This window comes from Symphalangus syndactylus, chromosome 3, assembly GCF_028878055.3.
Source record: "Symphalangus syndactylus isolate Jambi chromosome 3, NHGRI_mSymSyn1-v2.1_pri, whole genome shotgun sequence".
Taxonomy (NCBI): domain Eukaryota; kingdom Metazoa; phylum Chordata; class Mammalia; order Primates; family Hylobatidae; genus Symphalangus; species Symphalangus syndactylus.
Genome location: NC_072425.2, coordinates 112,807,910 through 112,827,250, shown reverse-complemented (window position 1 = coordinate 112,827,250; position 19,341 = coordinate 112,807,910). Strand labels below are relative to the sequence as shown.

The 19,341-nt window shown below is 37.4% G+C and overlaps 1 long non-coding RNA gene across 1 annotated transcript in view; it reads left to right on the top strand.

Moving 5' to 3' along the window:
- The window catches only part of LOC134736212 (uncharacterized), a 149,614-nt gene that overhangs the window by 2,084 nt on the left and 128,189 nt on the right, over positions 1–19,341 (top strand). The gene's annotated exons all lie outside the window — the stretch shown is intronic.

Here is a 19,341-nt window from a genome sequence, read left to right as displayed (position 1 = left end):
TTGAGAAACGCATTAATAAGCAAGATTCACAGTATTTGTTGTGGAGGTTGCACAGAAACATGTAAAGGGTCATCAACATTTCACAAATATTGGAGGACCCGCCAATGTGGAACTGTGCTTTTTCGCTGTGGTGGACGGGCTTCCTCCATTCTAAATTCGTGGGCTATTGTCCTCATTCGGTTCATTGTTTTTCTCTTGTGTGTAACTTCCCTCACAAGCCCTTTTGAAAACAAAAGTCCGAATTGTGAGAAAAATTCTAATAGTCCCTGTTGTGGCATAGCAAAGACACTGCATGTTGCCTGTTTTGTGTTTGATTCAGGAAGCAGGTTACTGTTTTCAATCATCAAGGTAGCAATCAAGGTAGATGAGACATCTAATGAGTCCCCTGGTCTCTCTTTGGAAGCCTGTTTGTTCAGAAAGAGGTAACCGACTACAAGGAATAGATGTCAGAGCTGAACTCAATGTTGAGTACAAGCTCAAGACTCAAGTTTGAAAGAAGTATAAAGCATATAAAATATTTTTAAGTACTGCAGAATTAGCTTCGTGGATAAACGGCTATACGAATTGGTATATCAGTTGTCCTTAGACATCTTCCTACTGCTTTACTGCTAAAGAATTGAATTTTAATGGAGTGTTGCAAATTCAGTTCTTACAATTATTGCTAACAAATTGGTCAGCTGCTAATACTTTAATTTGCGGGAAAAAATTGTGGCAACTTATAATAACATCAGACATATATATAATAATAAAAGTATGCCAGATCCTCGTCGCATTTTACTTATTTGCTTAATCTTAATAAAAACCCATGGGATAGGTACTATTGTCATTCCCATTATACAGTTGAGGAAGCGGAAGGAACAGAACAGAGCTGAGCTATACTGCCAAGCCATCTGACTCCAGACTCTGTGCTCTACACCCAGGGGCAGGTAAAGGGCCAGGTAGTAAATATTTTAGGCCTGTGGGCCATACAGTCTCTGTATGAGAGAGTCTACATACATAGTGGTATGTAGACTATGTAGTCATAGTGGTATGGCCAAATACCACTCAACTGTGCTGTGTAGGCCACAAGTATCCATAGACAATAGATAAATGAATGGATGTCACTGAGTTCCAATGCAACTTTATAGACACTGAAATTTGAATTTCGTATGACATGAAATATTATGCTTAATTTTATTTTTCCAACCATTTAAAAATGTAAATATTATTCTGAGCTCTTGGGTGTACAGAAATAGGAGGTGGGTCAGATTTGGCCTTTGGGCAGTAGTTTACCAACCGCTGCTGGAAGCCCCTCCAGAATGTGGACTTATGACTCTGGGAGTTTAGCACTTTAGCAAATGATTTGCTGACTGTAAGATAAAGCCTATGAGTAGAATACAGTAATTTGTCGGAACGGTTTACTAAGTCCTAAAAAAAAGACTGTAGGAGTGTTGTGACAACAGCATGGGTTAGGGAGAGAACTATGTGAGGTTTATAGATAGGATGTGGGTCATGATTATTTTGGGAAGTCATTGGAATTACAGAAACCTTTCTGATCATATACTCCAATCCTGCTGTTTTACAGAAGAAAAGACCAAGGCTGAGAGGTGGCAAATATCTGGCCCCAGCTCTTGAAGGGCAGACTTAGCCAGATGTAAATATTTCACCCTTCCAAATTAAAGCTGTGACAGTAGCTAAACATGCTCTCAGAGAGAATCCCATTCTTTTGTGGTACACCTTCCCCAATTATGTTTTCAAGACAAAAGGCAGTGTGGACACTTTCTTATTCCTGGAGAAAAGTTAATATAAAGCTCTACATATAGTATCCAACCTGGACGTCTTCACTCAGATAAGTGGTGAAAGAAATAGTGTAACTAAATAACTGTAGTTATTTCACCATACCCTGCAGCTGAATTAACCATAGGTCTTCACTTTTTAGGAAGAAATGAGCAATGACATTTGCCAATTCAAAGTTTCAGTTTTTGTTTAGTTCTGATCTGGGCATGGCACCTCATGATTTAAAGACCTCTGCCTTAGAGAGAAACTCAGATCTCCAAATGTAAGTGGAAATGAGCATTTGATAACAACATAGGTAACCAATTAATAGTATCTCCACTTTCTTAAGATTGTTGGGAAAGAGAGCGAAGCCTATGATGTTCATTTGGGAATAAAAGCCACCGTTTTTCTTGAACTGTCCGGAGTAAGAGCTCAGTTAATCATGCTATTATGTAATTTTTTCAAGGGATAGAAAACTTCCACTATTGATGTTTTAGTGCTTGCATGTAGAGTTTAACTGGTCCCTGGCATATTGTAGATGGTAATGAATCATCAACCACAGCTCTTCAAACAACTTCTGCTACAATAGAAATGTTTGATATCTATGCCACACAATAACTAATCACATATGGCTATTGAGCCTGTGAAATGAGGAACTAAAATTTTAATTCAGTTTAATTTAAAATGGAATAGCTGTGTGGCTAGTGCTACCCTCTTGAACAGAGCAGGGACCCTTTCATCTGTGTTGGCTTCCTCCTCCCTGGAACTCAGAGAAAGCAAACTCATTCTACTTGCCTGGAATAGGCATGATAAGCAATATAAATCAGTTATTAACAAAACACAGCAAGGGCAGTCATCAGCGCTGTGACAAATGTTCCCATGTTCCTGTTCCTACAGAATAGATTCTTACTGACCTGTTCCTTCCCTTAATGAAGCTCTGAGCTAGAGCTGATGATCAGGATTAACCAGGAAGCTGATGTTGGAGGAATTTATTATGGCTAAATATATATGCCTATATACATATATGTGTATGTATGTATATTGGTGTACATATGTAAATATATGTGTGTATTTTTACAAACACACACACACTTTATATATATACTTTCTTATCATTTGGGCTGTCAAAAATGACCTTCCAAAGATGAGTTCCCCATCACTAGAAGTGATCAAGAAGAGGCTGTCAGTGATGCTAAAGGGCAGGTTTGTACTTTGAGTAGGAGCCTGGATGAGATAATGCTCTATAGACTACAAAGTATTTTCTGATGGCCTACTTAAACTTTACCCAGCCATTCCACTTAGATTCTTCCTACTTTACAAGATGAAGAAACTGAGTCTCTGACTTGCCGAAGGTTACCAGACTAATAGCAATTCCAGTATTAATTGCTCATCTTGTCACTTCAGATCTTTTCTCAACCTCACACTATTCTCTCAGGACTCTTCCTTTTAAGATTATGCAATTTCTATTGGATCAAGAATTTGGAGACATTGTTTTTTCTTTTTCCTGAATGGAATGTGTTTCAGAAATCAGAATATTAAATTTAAACCAATTATCTAAAATAATGTACATCTAGGTAATGCTATTACTATCAATGATGAGTTAATTTTAGTGCAGATAATTATTTTTTGATGAGCAAGATGTAAATATGCATGGCTAAAGGGGTAGCTAAAGGGAGGTCAAGAAATGAATGCAAGAGCTGGCTGTAATTACTTTTTGTCTGAGGCTTGTACTGATTATTAGGTCTCTACAACTTTTACTTGTGACCATTACCATGTCTGGGACCACATAGAAAGCAGAATATTGAATACTGGACCTGTATGCTCAGGTAGAAAATCACCTGTGTTCAGCACCAGTGTTCTCTTAGGATGACTCTTCCTAAGAACATTGGATTAGTATATTATGGGGGTGTTAGTTTAAAAGCTAATTTTTGCAACCTAGGTCTATTTTTTCATAAAGGTCACTTTATGACTGGTTCTCAGGCAAGCCCTTGAAAATTCTTTAAAGCCTTCAGTGTTCTCCTAAAGAGAAGCAGTCCTGGAGCCAGAGTAGAGCAGGGTAGGGACCCAAGAGCACCTAGGGCTTGGTTATTGCCCATCCCCATTCCCATCTCAGTCCCTCTATCCAGCCAATCCTGATGTCGCAAAGTTTACACAGAACCAGAGATACATAGAGAAGCCAGACTTGTGGAGAAAGGAGGGGAAGATAATACAATCTCCATCTGTTCAATAAGCATGGGAGAGGAGGGAATTTGGGAAGAAAAATTCCAAATTATTCGTATTGCAGCTCTGGGGAAGGAAGAATGACTGTTCTTGAGTCCTAGGTGCCTAGGTACAGTAGATATTTCCAGAAAGCCAAAATTTCATGAAGCTTATCTATAAGGCAGCTACATGTAAATTGGGAGTTTCTTAATTAAAATAAGATATCTCTTACTTTATATAATTATTTTTCAGTAGTTACTTGCCTCTTTTCCATAGCTGGGAAATCAGTGGCAAAGCTGAGAAAGGAACCTGGATTAATTGATTCTCAGCTTGAAAACCCATGGGTCAGTAGAACTACAAAGATTAGGAACTTTCTTATTCCTGATTAGTAGAATTAGAACACTGGAGCTGCATGGAATAGTCTAATATTATATACATATTGTTTACTTGCCTGCATCTTGAGTTGAAGTCTTATAGGTAGAAGCTAGTGATCCTTAGAGGACTGCCTTTTTGCAGGGTGGCCAAATAGAAGAATCAAGAAGTAGAAACTGTAATAGCAGATGAATCACATTGCCCTCTTGACCTCTGGAAATCAGTAACCAACTATAAACATACTCAACAGTGTAGGCAGGTTTCCAATTGGCCCTATAGAGGCCCTCTATGAAATATGTTTATTTCATTGTTAGAAAGAATGACTTATCTAAGGCAGCTAGGAACCAGTAACAACAGTATTAAACACACGTACAGGTAAATATGTGACATTCCTTCAGGATTATTATCTCTGTCTGAGAATTCTGAAGACCTGTAGGGCTTTGTGTTGGAATAGTCATATGTGGGAGCTGGCTCATACTGGCCAGTGAGCCTATTTTCAGGCATTTTTCCAGCCTTTTTTTTTTTTTTTTTTTTTTTTTTGAGAAAGAGTCTTGCCCTGTGTCCTAGACTGGAGTGCAGTGGCGCAATCTCAGTTCACTGCGACCTCTGCCTCCCCAGTTCAGGCAATTCTCTGTCTCAGCCTCCTGAGTAGCTGGGATTACAGGCACCTCCCACCATGCCCAGGTAATTTTCGTGTTTTTAGTAGAGACAGGGTTTCACCATCTTGGCCAGGCTGGTCTTGAACTCCTGACCTCATGATCCACCCACCTCAGCCTCCCAAAGTGCTGGGATTACAGGCGTGAGCCACCGTGCCTGGCCTTTTCCAGCCTATTGTTAAACACTGCCAATAGTATAATTAGAAATTTTTTAACTTACTGAAAATCAAGATAATAAATACTCCAAATGCATCAATTTTTAATGATTTTTCTATATGGGTAGTATGTAATTTTGTGTTGTTGGATGTTAACTCTCAATTCCAGACTCAGTCATACCATGTTAGTAGTTTGAATTTGTGAAAAGTTAGTAGTTTATTCCACCATGTTGGGAATATTTACACCCTGGAAATCAGTTTGCACTACAAACAAAAGACTCATTTATTTTTATTTATTTAATAATTTATTATTATTTTTAAATTGGGCACTCTAGATTTGGAGGCGGCATTTTGGAGAATATGTTAATAGGGTTTAAAGTTAAAAGTGTGTTGTGGCCAGGCGCGGTGGCTCACACCTCTAATCCCAGCACTTTGGGAGGCCGAGACGGGCGGATCACAAGGTCAGGAGATCAAGACCATCCTGGCTAACACGGTGAAATCCCGTCTCTACTAAAAATACAAAAAATTAGCTGGGCATGGTGGCGGGCACCTGTAGTCCCAGCTATTCGAGAGGCTGAGGCAGGAGAATGGCATGAACCCGGGAGGTGGAGGTTGCAGTGAGCCGAGATTGCGCCACTGCACTCCAGCCCCGGTGGCAGAGCAAGACTCCATCTCAAAAAAAAAAAAAAAAAAAAAAAAAATGTGTGTTGTATCTACAGCCCTTACATTGTGAATTGCATGAACAGTTAAGGAAATATTCTCCCAGAAATATGACATCTACAAAGGAACACACTAATTATCCAGCAACAGATTTCAATGAGAAAGAAATTTAGAAAAATCCTTGAAAAATAATTCAAAATAATGATACTAGAGAAATTCAGTGAGACATAAGAGGACACAAATAAACAATATAATGAAATTAGAGAAATAATTAGGAGTATGAGTGAAAAGTTTACCAAAGAGAGATATCATAGTAACCAAACAGAAATCCTGGATTTTATTTTATTGAATGAAGTAAAAAGTACATTCAAGAGCTTCAACAATGGATTATCTCAAGCAGAAGAAAGACCTTCAGAACTTGAAAACAGATCTTTTGAAATAATCCAGTCAGACAAAAATAAAGAAAAAAATGAAAAGAATGAACAAAGCATAAGGGACACCATAAAGTGATCAAATATTCAAGTTTTCAGTGTTCCAGAAGGTGAAGAGAGGACCAAAGGAATAGAAAACCTATTTAATGAAATAATAGCTGTAAACTTCCCAAGTCTAGCAACAGATTTAGATATCCAGATACAAAAAGTTCAGAAATCCCCAAATAGATACAATTCAAGAAAATCTTCTTCATGACATGTTATACTCAAACTTTCAGCAAAGGAAACAATCAACAGAGTAATGAGACAACTTGTTGAATGGGAGAAAATATTTACAAAAATTATTCATCCAACATGGGACTAATATCCAGAATATACAAGGAACTCAAACCACTCAACAAGAAAAAAACAAATAATCTCATTAAAAAGTAGGCAAAAGACATGAATAGACACTTCTTGAAAGAAGACATACAAATGGCCAAACGGGTATAGTTTAAAATGCTCAACATCACTAATCATCAGGGAATGTAAATTAGTGGAGTTCTCACGAATAGATTAGTGCCCCAGAGAGCAGCCTTGTCCTTTCATCATATGAGGACACAGCTAGAAGATGCCATCTATGAACCAGAAAGCAGGTCTTCACCAGACACTGAATCTGCCTTGATCTTGGATTCTGCAGCTTTCAGACTTTGAGAAATAAATTTCTGTTGTGTATAAGCCACCTGGTTTATGGCATTTTGTTATAGCAGCCTGAACTAAGACAACATCCTTTATGTCAGTGAAATTTACAGTAACCTTATGTACATATATATATAGATATAAGGTCCCACCCTGCCCCATCTTGGAAAGCTACTTGTTAAACATTTACCAGCACACCACTAAAGGGCAAGAAAGTGTCATTTGAACTCAAGGACTTAGGGAAATATATCTTGGCTTCAGGCTGTGGATAGAGATTTTCAAGCACATCTAGGAAATATTTCAAGAGGTAATTTAGGAAAAATTTCAACAGGTAATCTTTAGGGCCTTCACATGCTCCTATCTTCCAGGTTCTGGAAGCAGCTATCACAAGTGCTTAAATGTTCCTCTTGTGCCTCTGTGACTGTTCAAAGTCCCTGTTTCCAGTTCAGCTTTCTTTGAAAAGCCCTTTAGCTTTAATATCACCATCATGCCTCATTAAAACTCCTCTTCACTGGGTGCAGAAGACTGCTTATTACTGAAAGTAATTTGATTAAAACATAAATACTGCAAAATGTAAGCATGTTTTAATTTCATTATATATTCTTTGTCCATACTATTTTTATGGCTGCAGAGTATTCAATCATATGAGCCTTTTACACTTTAGTTAATGCCAAATTATTTAGATTGTAACTAAATTTTTATTATTACACACAATGCTGAAATAAAAACATCATAGTTTAAATTTTGCTCACATCTTGAATTGCTTTCTTAGACATATTCTTAAAACTAGATTTACTGGGACAAGGTTTTTGAGAAATTCTGGATAGCTATTGCAAATCGCCTCCCAGGAAGTTAGTAACCGATTTATCCTATCATCAGTAGAATATCAGAGCATTTAGGTCCATACATAGAGAGGTACACAGTTATGTGCAATGACATCATTGCACGTATCTTCCTCTATAGACTTGAATTGTAGACTGAGTTGTTAAGATTATCACTGGGTTTTGAGTTTATGTGCAGTTTTTCTTTATTATTCCTTATGTGTAATTTGTAGTATTTTTTACATTGAACATTAAAAGAAAAGAGGAGTACTATTAATTGAAACAAATAAATAAGATTTGTTACATTAACACAGTTCTACCCTTAACACAATTAAAAGATAAATGACAGACTAGAAAAAATATTTGCAACATCTCTAACAGTGGGTTTATATCCTACATGTAAAATATAAATCAGTAAAATGGAGAATGTTTTTGATAGAATAATCCTGTCATTGGCCTACTCTGTGCTTTGCCCCACCACCCCCTCACTTATAACCCAAAACACACACACACACACACACACACACCCTTTCCCTCTTGCCCTACCCACATCCACCATCACCTACAATCTGGTATCCACCCACATTCACGTGTACAACCTGCCCTCAGTACTCATTCTTCTTACACTTCTGCATTCCCTCACTGAGCCTTACCCTCACACACCCATACCAACCTTTATCTATAGTCCCACACACATGCACGCACAGAGACACCTCTGCCCTACCCACCCTCACCTACCCCCTTCTACAATCCTGCATATACATGCACACCTTCACCCATACATACCCACCCTCACCTACAAACCTATATCCACGCATATTCATACCTGACCACAGCTACCTACCCAGCGGTTTGATGCCACACTTTAGAAAGATTCATAAACCCTACTTTTAAAAACCATCATGATTTAGGCTGGAATTAGTAAACTGCTATTTGATTTTACAGATAAAGTTTCAAAAGTTTAAATAATTGAACAAGGTCACACTGCTAGCAGTTTCTAAGAGTCCCAAAAAGAACACAGGTATCTGAAGCTCTGTCCAATGTTCTGTCATTCACATCACAGCTGTCTACATACATCTATTTGAAACAACCTTTGAGGTCAAATACCAAATTGAGGCACATGGGTCTGTTATTGCCAAAGTGATAGATTTCCTGACAACCATTCCACCCAGAAGATTTTTTTTTCCAGAGCTAATAATCCCATCCCCCTTGCTGGTGATTAACTTAATAACAAGCATGACAATCAACAAACAGATTGAAAAGGCAACCTACTCAGAATGGGAGAAAATATGAAACCATATACCAGAGACGAAAGTAATATCCAGAATATATAAAGAATTCCTACAACTTGATAACAAAAACACCCCAATCTAAAAATGGACACAGAACTTAAATAGACATTTCTCCAACGAAGATGGCCACCACACATGTGAAAAGATACTCAACATCACTAATCATCAAGGGAAATGCAAATCAAAACCACAATAACACAGTGAGGTATCATTTCAAACCCCATACGATGTTAGGATGGCTGCTTTCAAAAAAACAGAAAATAAGTGTTGGTAAGGAAACACCTGCACACTGTTGATGGGATTATAAAATGGGCAGCCACTATGGAAAACAGTATGGAGGTTCCTAAAAAAACTGAAGTTAGAATTCCCATATGATCCAATCATCTCCTACTGCATATATATCCAAAAGAATTGAAAGCAGGATCTTGAAAAGATATCTGCTCTCCTATGTTCATGCAGCATTATTCACAACAGCCAAGATGTAGAGGTGATTCAAATGTCCATCAGTGAATGAATAGATAAAGAAATGTGGTATATACATACAATGGAATCTTAGCCTAAAAAAGAGAATTCCTGTCATATGCTACAGCATGGATGAACCTTGAGGACATTATGGTAAGTGCAGTGAGCCAATCACAAAAAGATGAGTGCTGGATGATCCTACTTACATGAGGTATCTGAAGTAATAAAACTCATGGAAATGAAAGTAGAATAGTGGTTACCAGGGGCTGGGGGAGGGGAAAACACCATGTTGTTCAATGGGTATAGAGTTTCAGTCATGCGTGCTGAAAACATTCTAGAGATCTGTTGTACAACAATGTGCATATCACTAACATTACTGAACTGTACACTAAAAAATGTTAAGAGGGCCAGGCACAGTGGCTCACCCCTGTAATCCAGCACTTTGGGAGGCCAAGGTGGAAGGATCACTTGAGCCCAGGAGTTGGAGACCAGCCTGGGCAACATAGCAAGACTTCATTTTTACTAAAAATAAAATAAATAAATAAATAAATAAAAAATAGCCAGTCATGGTGGCAAACGCCTGTAGTCCCAGCTACTTGAGAGGCTGAGTTGGGAGGATCCCTTGAGCCCAGAAGTTCCAGGTTACCGTAAGCTATGATCTCACCACTGCACTTCAGCCTGGGCAAGAGAGCAACACTCTGTCTCAGAAAAAAAAAAAAATTGTTAAGAAGATAATGTTATGTGTTTTTACCACATTAAATAACAATAACAAAAAAGAATGAGCATCTGGCCTAATTCTGACCAGTAAAATTGGAAGGGAAGTCAGTTGGGGGCTAGGAAATCTTTGCTTGCTCATAAGAAAGTGATTTTAGAAATGATTGTCTGGAACCGTTACATCTATTTTCTTACCAATCCGAGGATGAACACATGAGATTCACAGGAACAAACCAGACCACTGACTTGCTGCCCCTAAGTTGCAATACTTCTGAGACGTAGATCTTATTAATCTAGCTGAGTGTTTTGTTACCTGCAGCACAGAAACACTTTCCCTGAAAAACAGTTACAACTTTTAAAGCATAATTTTTATTCTTTAGGTATTCTGGTAAGTGATCTAAACTATATGTCTATTTAAAAAATAAACCTACATTAGACCTAGAATTAATTTATGAATTGGGATTACTTACTTTAAAAATATAGGGAGAACATTTAAAGTCAGGTTTATTGAGGTATAATTTATATTCAGCAACCTCCCTCCTTTAAATATACAGTTTGATTTTGGCAAATGCATATTTCTTTATGGATAAGTCTTTATGCTCATTTACCAAGTAAATAATTATGAAGAAACTATTGTAACTGCAGCTTTAATTTAAGGAAAGTTCTCTCCAAATGGGGTAAACTCTTTTAAAATAGGTGGTACCACTTTAATTTCTAAAGGAGCTGTGAAGACATCTGTAGACATAGAGATAAGAGTTCTATTTAGATCAGTATTGTTTTTTTTGAGACAGAGTCTTGCTCTGTTGCCCAGGCTGGAGTGCAGTGGTATGAACTTGGTTCATTGCTACTTCCACCTCCCGGGTTCAAGCGATGCTCCTGCCTCAGCCTCCAGAGTAGCTGGGATTACAGGCACCAGCCACCATGCCTGGGTAATTTTTGTATTTTTAGTAGAGACAAGGTTTCACCATGTTGGGCAGGCTGGTCTTGAACTCCTAAGGCTGGTCTTGAACTCCTAACCTCAAGTGATCTGCCCACCTTGGCCTCCCAAAGTGCTGGGATTACAGGTATGAGCCACTGTGCACAGCCTAGATTGGTATCTTGAGTGCCAGAAAGTGCTCTGTCCACAACCATATTTTTTTGTTTATCATTTTTATTTGCAATAACCCAGAACTGTCCTGGAAACTCTGCTGTCCTGGGCAAACCAGGATGGTTGGTCACCCTAGCAACATTTCTCAACCTAGGAACTATTGACATTCTTTGTTGTGGGGGACTGTTATGTGCATTGTAGGATGATTGCCTCATTTGTGACCTCTACCCACTAGGTGCCAGTAATGCCCTCCACTCCCAGTTGTCACAATCAAAAGTGTCTCCAGATAGTGTCAAATGTCCCTGGGGGCAAAATCACCCAAGGGGGCAAAATCACCAAAATCAGGCATCTGCCCTAGAGGTAAGTGCCCTCACAATTCACACATTTGAAATTCATAATCTTATTTTCTGTTGCTGTTGTAAAGCAAAAGCAAGTTGATTCTCGTGTTTTTATAGCAGAGGACTTAAAATGCTGAGGAATTGCTTCCAGACTCTCCCTTTTTGGAGATCCCCCTTCTTCACCCCTCACCCCTGCCCCTTTTTCTTAACATTGCAAATGACTTGACCAATGATTCTAGGTGCATCTTTCTTGTAGGTTCTGGGAAGCTGTCCTTGTGACCTGTGTCCAGTCTAACTCTCTAGACTTGAAATTCTTTTTCTGTTTGCTACTTCCAATTCTCCCATACATATATAGCCATATCATACGATGATATTCTTAAGATACATTTATAGGATTGAATGTGCATGTGTTTTAATGGGGTGGTATTTTGTGCACTTTTCTGTTTTTGCCTTTCTCAGCCAACAATACTACCTGGAAATATCTTCAACAAAATAGTACAGCTATAATTTGTTCTTCTTAATAATGGTGTAATATTGCCTGTTATATATAGTGAATATACTGTATTTTCTATGCCATTTCCCTAATTATCTTTCTTTGCCTCAACATGCTCTATTGGAATAAACATCTCTGTACAAATATCCTTACCTTCTAGAGTTCTTTTTCCTGTGGGAGACTTCCAAGAAGCAGGATTACCGGGTCAAAGGATATTTCTAATTCTAACAGATTTGCCACACAGTTTTCTAGAAAAACTATGATGGTTTCCATTTCTATTTATATTATTGTCAAAACAACAATGACACAAAACCCGTTTCTATGTATCCCCGATAGAAATAAGTGTTATTGCTCCATTTAATGTTTGCCAGTCTGATGAGAGTAAATTCATGTCTCATTGGTGGTTTAATTTGTATTTCCCCAACTAGTGGAGCCTGTACATTGTTTAATGATTGTAGCCTATTTCCATTTTCTTCTCTGTGAAATTTTCTGCTTCTGCTCTTTGACATTTTTCTATGAGAAATTTGTTCTTACAATTTGTAAAAGCTTATTTATATTTATCCTACATGCATATTGCCACTACTCTGTCACTTTGTTTAGACTTAATTTTTCCTTCTCTTGTTTTGATAACATTTGTATTTTCTGGCATTTTTTGGTCCATTCTTTCATTTCTTGGCCTTCCTTTGTTCTTTTTCCTGTTCTTCTTGTAGACAGCATGTACCTGGGTTTTGTTTCAGTTGAATCTGAAGGTGAGTCTTTCATGAACGTACTTGTAGGAGTATTATATACTGACCATATTCTTGATACCCCTTCCATAGTACTATATTATTCATTTTTACTTGGTTGTTCACAATTTCTTTCCTGCGAATTAATTTGTAAGTCCCACAATATTTTTCAATTTTTAGCACTTAGACCTCTGTTTCTCAAAAACATGGTGCCCAATCTTTCTCCCTTCTGAATGCTTAATTTCCTCACTCTTTATTCCCAGTAAGATAAGATCTTTAAAACATTTCTTCATCCCTGCTCCTCTCCTAGCCTCCTCTCATTGCCTTTGAAATGTTTTTACTTTGTTCTTATCCTCAACCCCCTGCTCCTAGGAATTGCTAAGCACCTTTAGTCCTTTTAGTTCCGGACTGTTATTAGAGTATCTCTGGCATTATTTCTCTTCTATTGCAATGTTCCTTATTTTTACTTATTCCCCATAGCCCCAGACAGTTTGTCATTATCAATTTAAATGTAAATACATTTACTTTTCAAAGTTAATTGCTCATTGCTCTTCTCTTTTCTTCATAGACCCTTATTTTGAGTACTCTGTTCACATTCATTTATTGTTGGAGATCTTTTCTTGAGTTTTTCTTAAATGAGATATATTTTCTGAATTCATGTGTATGCACAAATCTGTGGTTGTTATAGGAGAGTTGGGCTACAGGTCTTTTCTCTTGCTCATCTGTGGATGCCACTCTATCTTCTACTATTGCGGATGAGACATTTGTTGCCAATCTCACTAATAGGAAACTTGTGTCTTTTGTCTGAATGCTTGTAAGGTTTTCTCTTTATCCTTGGAGTTCAGGAATTTCTAGAATGTTACTTTGGGGTTTATTGTGTGTGGATATATGTGTGTATCTTCTAATTCTCTAATATTTTTTCCTCATGAATTGCATCTTTTTTTCTCTGTGCTTTGAAAGGTTTCTTCCACTTGATTTTCCAGGCCACTATTTGTCATCTCCTAGTGCTCCTTACCCTTCCTGCAGAGCTTTCAATTCAATGCTCATAGGCACTTATTTCCCAAAATAAAAGAAATTTCATATTGAAAATAAACAGATTATCAAGAAGTCATAATAGTTATTAGCTTTTATGCCAAAATAGCACAGTCTCAAACTTTATGAAAAGTGACAGAAATATGAGGAAAAATGGATTAATCTACAATCTTTCTGGAGGACTTTTACACATCTCTTTTAGATACCAAAAGATCAATTAGGCAGAAAACAAGAATACAGAAGACTAATGTAGCACAATTAGCAAGTAGGATCTAACATACACATACAACTTTGCACCCAACAAAAAAGGAAATGCGCAGTCTTTCATATAGAATATCTCTGAAAATTGACCATGCAATAGACCACAAAGGAAGTAGCTCACAAATTCTGGAACACAAACACATATGTACATGACATACCTTGTTCACTGAACACTGAACATATCTGTTGAATTCCACAATAGAATTGAAAAAGATTCAACAACAAAAAAATTTTAAAGTGTTCTACAGATAGCTGAAAATTTTAAAATATGGGTTTAAATAACTTTTTTGTTAAACAAGGCCTATAAAACTAAACTATAAAAATGTGGAAATAGACTGGGCATGGTGGCTCACACCTGTAATCCCAGCAATTTGGGAGGCCAATGTAGGCAGATTACCTGAAGTTAAGAGTTTGAGACCAGCCTGGCCAACATGGTGAAACCCCATCTCTACTAAATATACAAAAATTAACCAGGCATGGTGGCAGGCACCTGTAATCCCAGCTACTTGGAAGGCTGAGGCAGAGAGAATTGATTGAACCCGGGAGGCAGAGGTTGCAGTGAGCCGAGATCGCACCACTGTACTCTAGCCTGGGTGACAGAATGAGACTCTGTCTTGAAAAAAAAAAAATTGGATATAAGATAATGAAAGTAGTACATTAGTATGCATCCAAAGTAGTGTGCAGTGGAAAATTTACATTTTTCTTTCTTTCTTTTTTTTTTTTTTGAGACAGAATTTTGCTTTTGTCGCCCAAGCTAGACTTCAAAAGTGCAATCTTGGCTCACTGCAAACTCCACCTCCCAGGTTCAAGTGATTCTCCTGCCTCAGCCTCCCGGGTAGCTGGGATTATAGGCACGCGCCACCACGCTCAGTTAATTTTTGTATTTTTGGTAGAGACAGGGTTTCACCATATTGGCCAGGCTGGTCAAGAGCTCCTGACCTCAGGTGATCCACCCGCCTCGGCCTCCCAAAGTGCTGGGATTATAGGCATGAGCCACCATGCCCAGCCTATATTTTTCTTAAATGTTTGCTTTAGAAAAGAAAGATTGAGTATAAATGAGCAAGAAGCTGGGGAAATAAACAACATAATAAGCCCAAATAAAGTAGAATGAAGAGATTTTGAGAAATAAATATTGAAGAAAAATAAAACAAAAAAATCAATTTGAGCTTAACAAAATTCAAAGCTAGTTCTTTAAGATGTCTAATACTATAGAAACATCTTTGGCCTATTATATGAAGGAGAGCAAAAGGAAAAGGATACAGTAAATTTAAAAGTATGTTTTAATACAGTACAATCTATGGTAGAATGCATAATTGTTCACAATACTTTGCATCTCCCTATATTCATGTCCTTTGTTATGTAAACTCGCAGTTCCTCCTGGTAATGGTAAAATATATCCACCTCCATTCATAATATTGTGCTGGACTATGTGATTTACTTTGGCAGAAGTGCCAGTGCCAGTTCTGAATCTAGGCCTTAAGGGTATCACATATTTCCACTTATCCCTCTTGTACTTCTTCCATCCCCAGGAGAAGAATGTGTCTCTGGTAGCCAATTGATCCAAAAAAGATCTGACATTTTCAGATGTGGAACCAAGACCAGCCAAGCCCAGCATAGATCCGCCAATGCCCAACTGTCTTGCAGATGTATAAACTGGATTAAATGTTGCTTTACACTTAGTTTGGGGTGGTATACTACAAAGCATTATTGTGGCTATGCTGACTAGCACACTATGTTACCAACACATTGGAAAAAACAGAATATACACATAATTTTTCTAGAAAAATATTTTGGCAAAATAGTCCCAAGAAGAAATAGAAAATCTGAACAAAGAAATTAACACAAAAGAAAAATTAATACCAAGTTCTACCAGCACCAAATGACATGTTCTACATGTCTTCGAAAAGACAGATTATTCTTGTCCTATATAAACTATTACAGAACAGGAAAAATGGTGAGAAATGATCCAATTCATTTTTTTAAAAAGGTAGCATAACATTGGTAGCAATGCCAGACTGGAACAGAAAGAGAAAAGAAAATCATTGATCAAGCTTAACGTACCTACAGCCAGAAATACTAAATAGTGGCAAATCAAATCCAGCAGTCAACTGAAAGAACGACCATGACAAGTGCAAGGATGGCACTTTTCTCTGGTAGATGATGCCATGAACAAAATTAAACAAAAATGCCAAACTGTGAAAAATATTTTCAACATATATAATAGTGTCTAGAATATATTTTTTAAAACTTGTGTAAACCATGGACAGAGAAGAAACTAACCTAATAAAATGTGTACAACATCTAAATAGGGATTTTCACAGTAGAGGGACTACAAATGGACAATAATACAAAATATTTAATCTTATTAGAAATCAAAGAAACACTAATTCAAAAAAATAGTTATTTTATGCCATCAGATTGGTCAAAAATAATAAATTGGGTAATACCAAGTGTTGGAGAGATGTGGGGAAACAATTTTTTTTTTTTTTTTTGAGACGGAGTCTCGCTCTGTCACCCAGGCTGGAGTGCAGTAGCATAATCTTGACTCACTGCAACCTCCGCCTCCCTGGTTCAAGTGATTCTCCCGCTTCAGCCTCCCGAGTAGCTGGGATTACAGGCGCCCACCATCACACCCAGCTAATTTTTGTATTTTTGGTAGAGATGTGCTTTCGCCATGTTGACCAGGCTGGTCTAGAAATCCTGGCCTCGGGTGATCTGCCTGCCTCGCCTCCTAAAGTGCTGGAATTACAGGCGTGAGCCACTGGGCTTGGCCTACAACTTCCATTTGACGCTGGTGAGATTATAGTTTGTTACAACCTCTTTGTAAAGCAATTTGCCCATATTTGGTAAAGCTGAAAATGAATATACTTTATGAAGTAGTGGTTTGTCTATAAGTTTATACTGGGGATAAGTATAAGTTATACTGGGAGGTGGAGGAAGAAAAGATAATTAGTGGGGCCCCGAGGTCTTGAAGGAAAACTGGGCCTCAATTATGTGTCATAGAAATATAAATCCCATAAGAATATTTTTTAGCTGGTCCACTTTGTGGGAGGCCCCATGTCTTGTTTGGTGATCACATACATACCTAGAAGCCACAGAGGAAGACGTTCATTAAAGTATTGTTTATATAAGCAAAAATCGAAAACAATCTAATGCTAACTATTAAGAGTATGATTAAATAAATGGTATTAAATGCACTGTACATTTATTTAGTGGAATATTAGGCAACCACTAGTACATGGTTATGAAACCTAGGTAGCACCATAAGAACTTGTTACAATACTTGAAAGCAAAAAAAGGAGTATACAAAATAATATTCATACTATGATTACACTTGTGTGAAAAATGCATGCATAGGCAGAAAAAAGATTGAAAAGAAATATGTCAAAAAGATAATGATTGAGTGAAGTTCATGCAATTAAGAGTGTTTTTTTTTTGTTTTTACTTCCTAAATAAACTATAATGTAGCAGTATTAGCTTGCATTTCAAAAAATAATTTAAAAAATCTATAGAGATGTGAATAGAAGATCCATAAACCTTACAAGAATCGTAGGGAGAAAAACTACTTACAATTAATTTTTACAGGTGAAAAAATACTAAACTTACATTTATTAAGAGAGAAGTCAAGATAATACATAAGATATGAACCACAAATTGCACCCCATCTCTAACAGTTATAATATTATCAGGAAATTTCAAAAAATAAGATGTTCTACCTATTTTGGTTAACAATATCTATGAAATTGTAATGTACTTTATATTCTAATTCTACTGAATACAACTTAGTCCACTTCAAACTGTACACACATTATTAGAGCCTAAGGTATCACTAATAGCAGCCAAAAGAAAAAAATACATCACATAGAACCCTTTCTGTACTAAAAACACAAGAAAAATTAGCCAAGTGTGGTGGTGGGCACCTGTAATTCCAGCTACTTGGGAGGCTGAGGCAGGAGAATCTCTTGAACCTGGGAGATGGAGCTGCAGTGAGCCGAAGAGCCGAGATTGACTCATTGCACTCCAGCCTGGGCGACAGAGCGAGACTTCCTGTCAAAACAAAACAAAATAAACAAAAGGACGTAAATTGCACTTAGTCTTGGTTATATGAATGTTACCTTTCTTCAAGAGTACAGTCATTTAATCTGAAATAACATTGCTCCATGGAATCAAATACTTAGATCTTTTACAAAATGAAGCAGTTGTTACCAATTTCAATTTAAAAAAAAACAGGTGGTTTCTTTTGCTGTGCAGAAGCTCTTCAGTTTAATTAGATCCTATTTGTCAATTTTGGCTTTTGTTGCCATTGCTTTTGGTGTTTTAGACATGAAGTCCTTGCCCATGCCTATGTCCTGAATGGTATTGCCTAGGTTTTCTTGTAGGATTTTAATGGTTTTAGGTCTAACATTTAAGTCTTTAATTAAATCTTGAATTAATTTTTGTATAAGGTGTAAGGAAGGGATCCAGTTTCAGCTTTCTACATATGGCTAGCCAGTTTTCCCAGCACCATTTATTAAATAGGGAATCCTTTCCCCATTTCTTGTTTTTGTCAGGTTTGTCAAAGATCAGATAGTTGTAGATATGTGGCGTTATTTCTGAGGGCTCTGTTCTGTTCCATTGATCTATGTCTCTGTTGTGGTACCAGTACCATGCTGTTTTGGTTACTGTAGCCTTGTAGTATAGTTTGAAGTCAGGTAGCATGATGCCTCCAGCTTTGTTCTTTTGGCTTAGGATTGACTTGGCGATGCAGGCTCTTTTTTGGTTCCATATGAACTTGAAAGTAGTTTTTTCCAATTCTGTGAAGAAAGTCATTGGTAGCTTGATGGGGATGGCATTGAATCTATAAATTACCTTGGGCAGTATGGCCATTTTCACGATATTGATTCTTCCAACCCATGAGCATGGAATGTTCTTCCATTTGTTTGCTACCATCAGAGTGAACAGGCAACCTACAGAATGGGAGAAAATTTTTGCAATCTACTCATCTGACAAAGGGCTAATATCCAGAATCTACAATGAACTCAAACAAATTTACAAGAAAAAAACAAACAACCCCATCAAAAAGTGGGCAAAGGACATGAACAGACACTTCTCAAAAGAAGACATTTATGCAGCCAAAAAACACATGAAGAAATGCTCATCATCACTGGCCATCAGAGAAATGCAAATCAAAACCACAGTGAGATACCATCTCACACCAGTTAGAATGGCCA